The sequence below is a fragment of the Tenrec ecaudatus genome, chromosome 13, assembly GCF_050624435.1.
Source record: "Tenrec ecaudatus isolate mTenEca1 chromosome 13, mTenEca1.hap1, whole genome shotgun sequence".
Classification (NCBI taxonomy): domain Eukaryota; kingdom Metazoa; phylum Chordata; class Mammalia; order Afrosoricida; family Tenrecidae; genus Tenrec; species Tenrec ecaudatus.
The window spans coordinates 13,708,068-13,719,547 of record NC_134542.1 but is presented as its reverse complement, the minus strand read 5'-3'; the positions used below and the strand labels follow the sequence as shown (position 1 = coordinate 13,719,547).

The 11,480-nt window shown below is 39.8% G+C and overlaps 1 non-coding gene across 1 annotated transcript; it reads right to left on the bottom strand.

Moving 5' to 3' along the window:
- Positions 1–1,965: 1,965 nt before the first annotated feature.
- On the bottom strand, positions 1,966–2,098 carry LOC142425252 (small nucleolar RNA SNORA38). The gene has a single exon (XR_012779601.1). It is a non-coding gene; the product is annotated as a small nucleolar RNA SNORA38 (small nucleolar RNA).
- Positions 2,099–11,480: the final 9,382 nt, after the last annotated feature.

The following is an 11,480-nucleotide window of genomic DNA, read 5'->3' as shown; positions in this document are numbered from 1 at the left end:
GGATATTCAGTAAATTCCTGGAGCCTTGTTTGGGGTAATGCTTTCAGTGCAGTTTGAACTTCTTCCTTCAGCACCATTGGTTCTTGCTCAAATGCTACCTCCTGAGATGGTAGAGTGTCGACTAGTGCTTTTTGGTACAGGGACTCTGTATTCTTTACATCTTTTTTGATGCGTCCTGCATCATTCAATATTTTGCTCATAGACTCTTTCAAGGTTGCCACTCCAGGCGTCAATTTTTTCTTGAATTCGTTCACTTTAATATACACTGAGCATGTTCTTCCTGTTTGGTTTTCTAACTCTTGGTCTTTGCGCACTTCATTAAAATATTTTAATATGATATAATATTGTGCATTACATTATATCTCAGGCTGAAATTGGAAACTTTCTATTCAGCTCTTTGACTTCACCCCTTCTTCCACTTTCTTTAGCTGCTCTACTATTAAGAGCAAGTTTTGGGGTCTCCCCTGACATCCACTTTGATCTTAACTTTCTTTCCTGTCTTTTTAATGACCTTTTACTTTCGTCATGATTGATATTCTTGATATCCTCCCACAGCTTATCGGGTCTTTGGTCATTATTGTCAAAGGCATCGAGTCTGTTCTTGAGATTCAGGTGGAATGGGCTCAGCGTCATAGTTTGGCTCTCATTGACTTGGCTTCGTTTTCTTCAGCTTTACCATAACTTATATATGAGTAATTGATGGTCTGCCGCACAGCCAGCCCCTGACCTGGTTTTAGTTGCTGATATTGAGCTTCTCTATCTTCTCTCAGATGTAGTCAGTTTAATATTTGTGTGTTCCAGTTGGAGAAGTCCGTGTAGATAGTTAGTTGTTTTTCGTGTTGTTGAAAAAAAGTATTTGCTATGAACAAGTAATTGGTCTTGCAAAAGTCTATCCTGCAATCTCCAGCTGTGTTTCTATTAGCTACACCCTATTTTACAACTAATGTTCCTGCCCCTTTGTTTCCAACTTTTGCATTCCAATCAATAATTAGCAGTGCATATTGATTACATGTTTGATCAATTTCCTACTGATGACATTGGTAGAACTCTTCAACTTCTTCATCACTAGCTTTTGTAGTTGGTGCATACATTTGAGTAATAGTTGTATTGATTGACTATCCTTGAATGTAGATATATATAACCCTATTACAGATAGCATTAGACTTCATGATTGATTTTTCAAAATTCTTTTGGACAATGAATGCCACACCATTCCTCTTGAATTTGTCATTTCTGGCTCAATAAATTATAAGATTTTCTGATTCTAAATAGCCAATACCACTCCATTTCCGCTCACTAATGCTACTAGAATTTGGATCTTTGTACATTCTATCTCATTTTGACCACATCTCATTTTCCTAGATTCATACCTTGCACACTCCAAGCTCCAGTCATTAGCAGTTGCTTGCAGCTGTTTCTCCTTACCTTGAGTCATGCCCCATCAACAAATGAACATCCCTAAGACTCACATCCCCATGGTCAATTGCACTCTGAGAAGGCAGCTCCTCCTCCTTCACATTTCCAGTGCCCTTCTATCCCAGGGGCCCCATCGCCCCACACCATCTCTGACAAAGTTCTGCTTCTGTTCATTAGACCTTCAGTATTTGACAATGTTTCAAAACTATGCACAAGATTTCCAGCGGCTACTTCCCTGAAGTGGGAAGCCTAGTCCTTCTCCACTGTGTGTTCTGGATGCTCTGCTGGATGCCTCGCTCACGTTGGGTGACCCTGCTGGTATTTGAAATGGCAGTGACATAACGTCCAGCATCACAGCAACACACAAGCCACCACAGTACAACCAACGTCCAGAGGAGTGGAGGATATTTTCCAAAGAATTCAATATTACAAAATCCATCCTCTCAGCTTAAAAAAATGCCAAGTTTTCTCTTTCCTTTTGGCGTTCTAACTACACATCTTTACACATTTAATTATAAGACTTTACTTTTCATTTCTTTTCTTTTTTCTCAGTGTGGGATGGGAGCACTGGAGCCTGCGAGGAGCAAGCTGGCCCCAAACTTCTCCAAATCCACATTTCTTTGCCTCCAATTCTTACGTATCCAAGGACAGGGAACCACATTTACTTTTTTTTTTTTTAAGCTAACATTTGAAGTGAGCTGCTTAACTTTTTTACTTCACTCTTTCTTCAATTCACTTCAGCTAGTCCATATCCAAAGTCAGCTTTCAATCTCTGCTGACACTCACGTTCGTCTTTTTTTTCTTAATGCCCTTTAATTTCTCCCTTTATAACATCCTTGATATCATCCCACAACTCATTGGCCTTTGGTCATTAGTGTTCAGTGCAGTACATTTATCTTTGACATACTCTCTGAATTCAGGTGGGATAAAATCAAGGTCACACTTTGGCTGTCTTAGGCATGTTTTACTTTTCTTCCCCTTCAACTTAAACTTGCGTACAACTAATTGATTATCTTTCACATTTAGTTCCTGGTTTTGTTTTATGCGACGATATTGAATTTCTCCGTTGTTTCTTGTGGAAAGTTGTTGCCAGATTTGGTCTCTGTGCATTCCATCCAGCATGGTCATCATTTATGTTGGGTTTTTTTAAAGTTTATTTTCAATGAATAGTCATTGGTCTTGCAAATTTCTACCATGAGATTTCTGGCACTGTTTCTGTGAACAGATCCTATTTTCTAGCTACTGATCTGTCTTTAGGAGCCATGGTGGTATAGTGGTTGGTCTGCCAACCGTAAGGTCAGCAGTTTGAAACCACCAGCTGCTCTTTGGAAGAAAGATGTGGCTTTTTACACCTGTAAAGAGTTACAGTCTCCGGAACTCACAGAGCCAGTTCTGCCTTGTTCTCTGAGTCACTGTGACTCAGAATTGACTCCATGGCGGTGAGTGAGTTTGTTTGCCGTTGTTTTTATCTTTCTTTGTTTCTTATTCCCATCACCAGTAATTATCAGTGCACCTTCATGGAATGTTTATCAATTTCAGGCTTAAGAGCTGGTAAAAGCTTCAAATTTTTCACCATTAGCACAAATGGTTGGTGTACAGATTTGAATCAAGGCCATATTAACTGGTCTTCCTTACAGGCAAACGGATATTATTCTTTAACTAACATTGTTGTACTTCAGAATAAGTTTGTAATGTTCTTTTTCATGATGATTGCAATACCATTCTTCTATTTGTAATTCCAGGCATAGTAGACCATCTACATTTTGCCCAATATCTGCACATTGCAGCTCACTAAGGCAGAGTAGGCTCTTGAAAACAGCTGACAGCTTATTTCCTTAAAAATCAGGCCTATAAAGCTTTCACTTTTCCCCTCATCCTCTGGCAATTAATAATATTGTAAGCTATTAGATGTGGATTTTTGTGTGTTTACAATAGTGGAGCTATATGTTTTGCAAAATAATATTATACTGGGGGTAAATGAGAGTAGCCCAGGGAGAACAAAAGCACAGACAAACACATACAGGATAACTGTAGGCCTTGTCCATATACCTTTTCTTCCTTATCCTTGTTCTTTTCCCTATATCAACGAGGTAAAAAGCCTCTGAGACCTATGCACATATAAGTCAAGTTACATCTTGAACTAAAGAAAAATAGCAATGTTGACTTCATCATAAGAATTCATTCATTTGCTTTTCATGATGCTGCCATGCTAAATAGTTTATCGCTGGTAACGCTGGAAATTTTCTGGTCCCTGTGCAGCTTGTGACATTTTGTCAGTAAACTGATATTTTGTAAAGAAAGATATCTATGTCCACAGCTCAGTTACCTAATTTAACAGAATATAAATTCCCAGTTAAAAATTATAGGCATTGCATTCTTCTAATTACTTTGAAGAACATTTCCTTCTATGATACTGTCACACTAGTCCCTGCCAAGAACGCTCCCAGGGACCATTCTACTACGTCGTGTTCTCATTTGTGACTAGTGACCTATGCGGTGAACTTCATAACCTATGCATGCTGTCTTTGTGAAATAAGTTCATTTTGGAGTTGAGATTAAAGTAGGCTTCCCAAGAGGTATACATGTAATTTAAAAACTAGAGCTAGTATTTGTTGTATTATAAATATAACAATTGTAATAAAATAGCAGCATCTTTAAATTTCAGCAACAACAACAAAAATGTCCTTTTCCCCATGCTAAAATTGTGTTCTTAATTCCTATATCTGACGTGTAAGCATTTTACATGAACAAGTGAAAATACAGATCTGAGGAACTCAAAGAGGATGCGTCCTCTCTTCTTATTTTCCTTCTATCAGTGAAAAAAAGAGGCAGATGATACCTATGGATGAATGAGAAAAGTTGCATCTTGAACAAAGAAAATTAATATATGTGGAGAAACCACTGCTGTGGAGTAGATCCTGGTATGTGTTAATGCTACAGACCAGAAGAGAACTGCACACTGGGTTGATGTCGTGGTTTACGCATTGGGCTGCTGACCACGTGGTCGTAGTTGGAAACCACCAGTCCTGAGGGAGAAAGGGAGGCCATCTACTCTGTAAAGAGCTATGTCCTTAGAAACCCAGACGGGCAGTTGGTCTACGCTGTCCTATCGGGTCACTCTGAGTTGGAATAGACTCGATGGTAGTAAGTCTCTGTGCAAACAGACTGCTTCATCACCTATGGAGCTGGGAGGGGGTTCAGTCCCCAAAACGTTTGTTAGCAGGCCCATGCTTACCCCACTCTACCAGTGAAACTCCTTAAACGTGGTAGCTAGGGGGACATATTTAAGAGACTAAAGCTCAACGTTTACTGCCATTGAGTTTGTTCTATTAGCAGCCGTATCTGGATAGTAACTACAAAGAGACTGAAGGATGAGAAATTGCCAGGGCCTATTTCTAGCACCAACGTGACATCATGGGTCAATCCCTGGAAGCTGTTAGATGTCTTCCAGTTGGTTCCAACTCATAGCGACCCTCCGTACAACAGGTCCTTTGCCACTCTCACAATTGTTACTTTTGAGGCAGCCTCTGAATCAATCCTTCTCATTGACAGACTAACATTTTTTTCACGCTCTTCCACTACACCGAGCATAATGTCCTTTTCCAGGGACCAGTGTCTCCTAATAACTTGTCCAAAGTACTTGATATGAAGTCTCCCCATCTTTGCTTCCAAGGAGCCTTCTGGCTGTACATCTTCCAAGACAGATGGGTTTGTTCTTCTGGCGATCCATGGTGCTTTCAATGTTCTTCACCAACACCATCATTTAAATACATTGATTCTTCTTTGGGTTTCCTTATTCAATGTTCAACTTTCACGTGCTGATAAAGTGATTTGAAAAATGATGTGGCTTGAGTCAGGGCACCTTAGTCCTCATAGTAAAATCCTTGCTCTTCAACGCATTAAAGAGGTTTTGTGCAGCAGATTTACCCAATACAATGTGACATTTGATCTCTTGACTGCTGCTTCCGTGAGCATTGACTGTGGACCCAAACAAAATCAATTCCCTGACAATTGCAATATTTTCTTTGCTTATCCTTATCTTATCTATTAATCCAATTGTGAGAATTTTAGCTTGTGTGATAGTTAAAATTTACTGTGCCGACCTGACCGACAAACATATGTGGGATTGATTGAAGGGTGGAGCGATAAATGTCTCCATGAGCCTCACCTTTCTAGTTCTCTGGTCTCTTGTTCTCTGATGGTCAGACCAATGTGTGGCTGCCTTAGCCAGTTCTTTGTCTCAGCTGGCAAGGCTCACTTCCTGTGAAACCTCCCTGAGGAGGAGCCACATGGACCTACCCTGATGAAGCCCTGGGTGCTTTAGAAGCTGCGTGGAGACCCCTTGCCAGCACTGAGATGCTTACAAGTTCACTGATTCAGCCTTCCTCCTGAATTTGGCATAATTGTGTGTGTTTTGTGAGTTTGAGGAGGACTTTGTAGATCAGTATCATATATACAGGCTATTGTCCGACTTTGGGGCTTGGACTGGACTTGGTTGGGATGCTTTCTTAACACACACTTAGCTTTTATATAAAACTCTCTCCTAAATACGTAGGCGTTTCTGTGGATTTGTTTTTCTAGTCTACCAGACTTACACAGTTTGCCTTACATTGAGTTGTAATTCATATTGAAGACTGCAATCCGAGCTTTTAATCAGCAAGTGCTTTAAGTCCTCACTATCAGCAGTCAAGGTTGTGTCATCTTCAGGTTGCTAAGAAGCCTTTCAGTGCATTAAAGTGTTTGAAAGCAAGGAGGAGGCTACTTTGAGGACTAAGGTATGTCTAAACCAAACGATGGTGTTTTCAGCCGATTTGTTGCATGTGAGCAAACAAATCTATCTTGGAAGAAGTATAGCAGCCTGCGCCTTAGTGGAAAGGAGGGCAAGACTTTGCCTAATGTATTTGGACATGTTATCAGGAGAGATCAGTCCTATAGAAGGACATCATGCTTGGTCCAGTGGAGGGGCAGCAAAAAAGAGGAAGGGAAAATAGAATAAAAAGAGGAACCGCCCTAGACAAGGTGGACCGACACATGGCCGCAACATCAGAACAGTGTGAGGAAGTTGCAAGACTGGTGGTGTTTGGTTCTGTTGTACCAAAGATCAATATGCTTCAGAACCAGCTCGATGGCTAACGACAACAACCACCACCACCTAACATCCTTAACGTTGGGTACTTTAAGGTACTGGGCTTGTGAAAACACTTCCACATTGCTTTAGTTAGTATTACAGTGACTTTTGTCTTTTATTACAAAAGTTGTAATCTTTGTGACTAGTGGTTTTCACTCCCCTCTACCTTCACCAAAGGGACCTGGACCGTTTCTGTCAGCAACTCATATCAGTCTAGGAGAGGGTATGTAATATATTATGAAAAAAACAGATTCTTGGTCAGAAACTCTGACGCTTGTGTTGGTGGCTGATGGGCACAGGGACAGTCATGGGCAATGGGCATAGACACTTCCTAGCAATTGAATTTTGCTGCCATTCCTGCTCCTCCTCTTTCTTAGGGTGCCTTGGCTCGTGCTTATTTTCTAGACCTTATCCACCCTCCCTCCACCCTCACCCCCTCTCCTAGTTTCTATCATTCCAAATATGACTTCCCTAAATTCCATTTTTGCTTGAAATATTCTATTTGTTTTGCTGCATGCCAGGCAGGATCCTGCTAGGAAACAGATGGTTCCCCAAAATAGGAAAATTGAGGGGAGTTTATTAAGGGGATACTTACATATATGTGGGCAGACTTTAAGGGCAATCAAGGGATAATTACGCATTTGTTGACTAACAATCAAGGAACCTCGTGTTTTGTAGTCTGGAAGAGTCAGGGGGGACGTGCTCAACAGAAACTGGAAAGAGGGAAGTCACTACAGCCATCGGAGAGGGTTGCTAACAACCTGAGTGTGTTCATCTGGGTCCTTTAGAGAAAGAAATCCACAGAAACTCATGTGTAAGAGAGAGTTTTATATAAAGGTTAAGTGTGCATCAAAAAAACAGCCCAACCCAGTCCTGTCCAAGCACACAAGTCCAACATTAGCCCATATGTCCACCACCAATCCACAAAGTCTTCCTCCAGCTCACAAAACAGGCGCAATGATGCCGACTGCAGGAGGGAAGCCGAGTCAGTGAATGTGTAAGCCTCTCAGTGCTGGCAGTGTCTCCACATGGCTGCTCCAGCACCCAGGGCTGCATCAGGGTAGGTGCATGTGGTTTCTCCTCAGGGATGTCTTGCAGGAAGTGAGCCTTGCGAGCTGAAGCAGGAAACTGGCTAAGGCAGCTGCACCCTGGTCCAACCATCAGAAAGCAAGAGACTCTAGAACTAGAAAGGCGAGGCTCACTAAGCCATGTATCTCTCCGCCCTTCAATTAATCCCACATGTGTTAACTAGCCAGGCTGGCACAATAAACTAACTCACTGAGGCCTTAGAAGAAGGCCAAAGCTACTGCCAATATCTGGCCATGCAGCGGAAAAACCAGTTCTCCACTTTCATAGTATCTGAAGTCTGGGATTGTCTCGGGCAAATGAGGACAAGATGGCTGCCTACAATGTGTAATTTGAAAAGCGATAGACTTCTATGCCCTTCAAAATCAAAGCAAAGGAAAATAGGTACACAAAGCTACAAAGAGACAAACTATTCATCTGCTTGGGAACACTCTACAGTTAGATACAGATATGGTGTGAGAGGTACTGTGCTTTGTCTCCTCACCCCAGTAGTGCTCCACACGGTACCCCGAAACCTTTAGTTTCACTACGAGGTAAACATAAAACTGTATAAAATCTGTTTTAAAAAGCAGTTGCTGTGGGAAGGAGACCAAATCAGGTACCCGAGACCATGATATTAATTATTACATCATTAAAAGAGTGTATTTAGAAATAAGTACATTCCTTAGGACCAGGAGATGTTCTGATCCATTGGCTACAGGGTCATTCTGAGTCAAAATCCACTTCATAGCACCTAACAACAACAACAATCTGATTAATTCTACCCAAATTCTTCAGTCTGAAACTTATGAAATGTGCAATTGAGATGCTTTGATAATTAGGTGATTGGTATGCAAGGGTTAGAAACAAAAAGGAAGGAGAAATCGGTGCGAAATATGGTTTAGGTGACAGAACTATAGCTATACATAGCGTGATAGAATTTGGAAAGACAAGCAACTCCTTCATTGCAAATACCCATTTTTACCCCAATAACATAAAAACAACTATACCATGGACCTTGCAGATGAAATACATAACAATAAAATTGACTACATCGATAGGACGGGACGATGAAGATGCTCAATATCATCAGTCATAACAAGGCAAAGGATCCACTGTGGAATAGACCGTCCACTGACCTTGTTTAAATTCAGGTTGGACTTAAAGAAAATTAAAGCAAGTTCATGAGAGCTAAAAGGCGATCTTGAGTATCTCCCACATGAATTTGGAGAACTTCTCAGGAACAGATTTGGTGCATTGAACACTGATGACTGAAGACCAGATGAGTTGTGGATGACATCCAGGACATCACACTTGAACGCAAGAGGTTATGCAAAAGATAGGAAAGAAAAGATCAAAGTGGATGGCCTGAGAGATTGGTTAGTAAGCACTGATCAGCTCAAATCAGTGGGAGAAAAGACAAAGTAATCGAGCTGAAGGAAACTTTTTAAATGATGCCGAGGGGCGAGGGAAAGTAGGCTAATGAAATGTGCAAAGATCGGCAGTTAAATATCTCCCCAAAAACACAATCAACATTTCTCAGGCTGGAAGAATTAAGGAAAAAATTCAAGCCTCGAGTTTCCATTTGAAAGCTTTTATGGGCAATATGTTGACACACAGAGGAAGCGCCAAATTAAAGGCCATACAGTCACTCTGTCAAAAGGAACTGGCCAAGCCCCAACCATTTCTAGAGATAACAAAACAAAAAAACTAGTAACAAGAACGAAATAAAATAGAAAAATCTCAATAAAAAGAAAGCAGAAAATATTAAAAACTAGTAAATTATTTTAAAAACATAATCAAGAATCAATTAAGGTATTGAAGGAAATCCAAGACTCACTGAAGGCTTTGGTTAAAAAAAAAAAAACACAGCTCCAAAAAATGACAAAATACCAACTGAAATGCTTCCACAAACAGGTGCAATACTTGAAGTGGACTCTTGTCTGTGCCAGGGAATTTGGAAGACATGCCATGTGACTGGAAAAGCTTCATATTTATGCCTAATCCAAAGAGATGATCCAACACAGTGCAGAAATCACTGATAAATATTATTAATATCACAGGAAGCAAAATTATGTTGAAGATCATGAAAAAATGGTTGCAGCAATAGATCAACAGTGAATTGCCAGAAATTCATAGCAGAGCTAGATGAGGAAGTGAAATGAGGGCTATCAATGATGATGCCTGGTGGCTCTTAGTCAAAATCAGAAAATACCAGAAAGCGGGTTATCTGTGTTTTATTGATAATACAAAGTCAGTTGATTGTGTGAATCATAACAAATTATGGGTAACAAGAAAAAGAATGGGAATTCAGAATCCTTTATTTTGTTTATGAGGAACCTTTACATAGACCAAAAGACATTTGTTCAAAAAAGAAAGGAAGGAAGGAAGGAAGGAAGGAAGGAAGGAAGGAAGGAAGAAAGAAAGAAAGAAAGAAAGAAAGAAAGAAAGAAAGAAAGAAAGAAAGAAAGAGAGAAATGACAAATATTAAGTAGTTTTCAAATCAGGAAAGGTATGTGTCAGAGTTTTACCTTTCACCATATTTATTCCATCGGTATGGTGAGCAAATGATCTGGAAGCTGGACAACCTGAAATATGCAGATGACATAACCTTGTTTTCTGGCGAAATAGAGGATGTGAAGCACTTATTAATAAATTCAAAGACTACAGCCTTCAAGATGAATTACAGAACATCAAGGAAACAATCCTCAGTGCTGGACCAATGAGACATGATAAATGGCGAAAGGTTGAAGTTGTGATCACTTTACTTGGATCCATGGTCTATAGCAATAGCAGTCAAGAAATCGAAGAACATATTGTATTTGGCAAGTCTGCTGCAAATGATTTCTTTTTTAAAGAATACATAATCCATATAGCATACAATATACTAGTTCAGTCATCTCAAGAAGGGCTGTACAGTCGTCACCACACTCAAATTTAGGACATTTTCTTCTTTCTTGTGCTCCTTGTTATTAGTTCCTCCTATTTTATTTTTTAAAATCATTTTATTGGGGACTCTTACAGCTCTTTTAATATTCCATACATGAATTATATCAAGCATATTTGTACATATGTTGTCATAATCATTTCTAAAACATTTTCTTTCTACTGGAGCCCTTGATATAAGCTCCTCTTTTTCCCCTCCCTCATTAGCTCCTCTTTTACCCCCCACCTCCCTAAAGAGACCAATAATCCAATTACTGTCCTATACATTCACCCATCCTGGAGTTTATATGCCAAAAACCTACAGAAACAAAGAAATAATAATAAGATAAAATAGAAAAATCTCCATCAACAAGAAAGCAGAAAGTATTAAAATCTAGGATAACTTAAAATCTAGGATAACTTAAAAGAGAGAACAAGTGACAAGTTGTTACATTTTAATCCAACTACATCTGCCAAAACCACTTTCCAATGCACTCTGCACGATAGCAAGGTCATTCGCACCCTTGGTCTGTGGTAAGAGAGGATTCACCTGCATTTCGCCTTCCCTTAAAATTTTTTTTTAACTGAAACAACTTTTAAATAGGTCAAAAGGGAGATCAAGTAATATATTACATTTGAACCTTACTATATTTACTATAATCTTCTCTCCGATGTTCTCTGTCTAATAACAGGGCTATTTACTTCCTTCGACTATGATCAAAGGGAATTCACTGGAGGCTTACGCTATGTGTGGATCCTGACAATGGATTTGGGACATCCACTGTCATCCAAATGATTTCTTTCAAGTGTTAAATAGCAAAGATGCCTCTTTGAGAACTAAGGTGCACCCAAGAAGCATGGCATTTTCAAAGGTCTTGTTTGCATGCTAAAGCTGGACACAAAATAAGGAAGATGCAAGAAGAGTCAATGCTTTTGAATTTTGTGT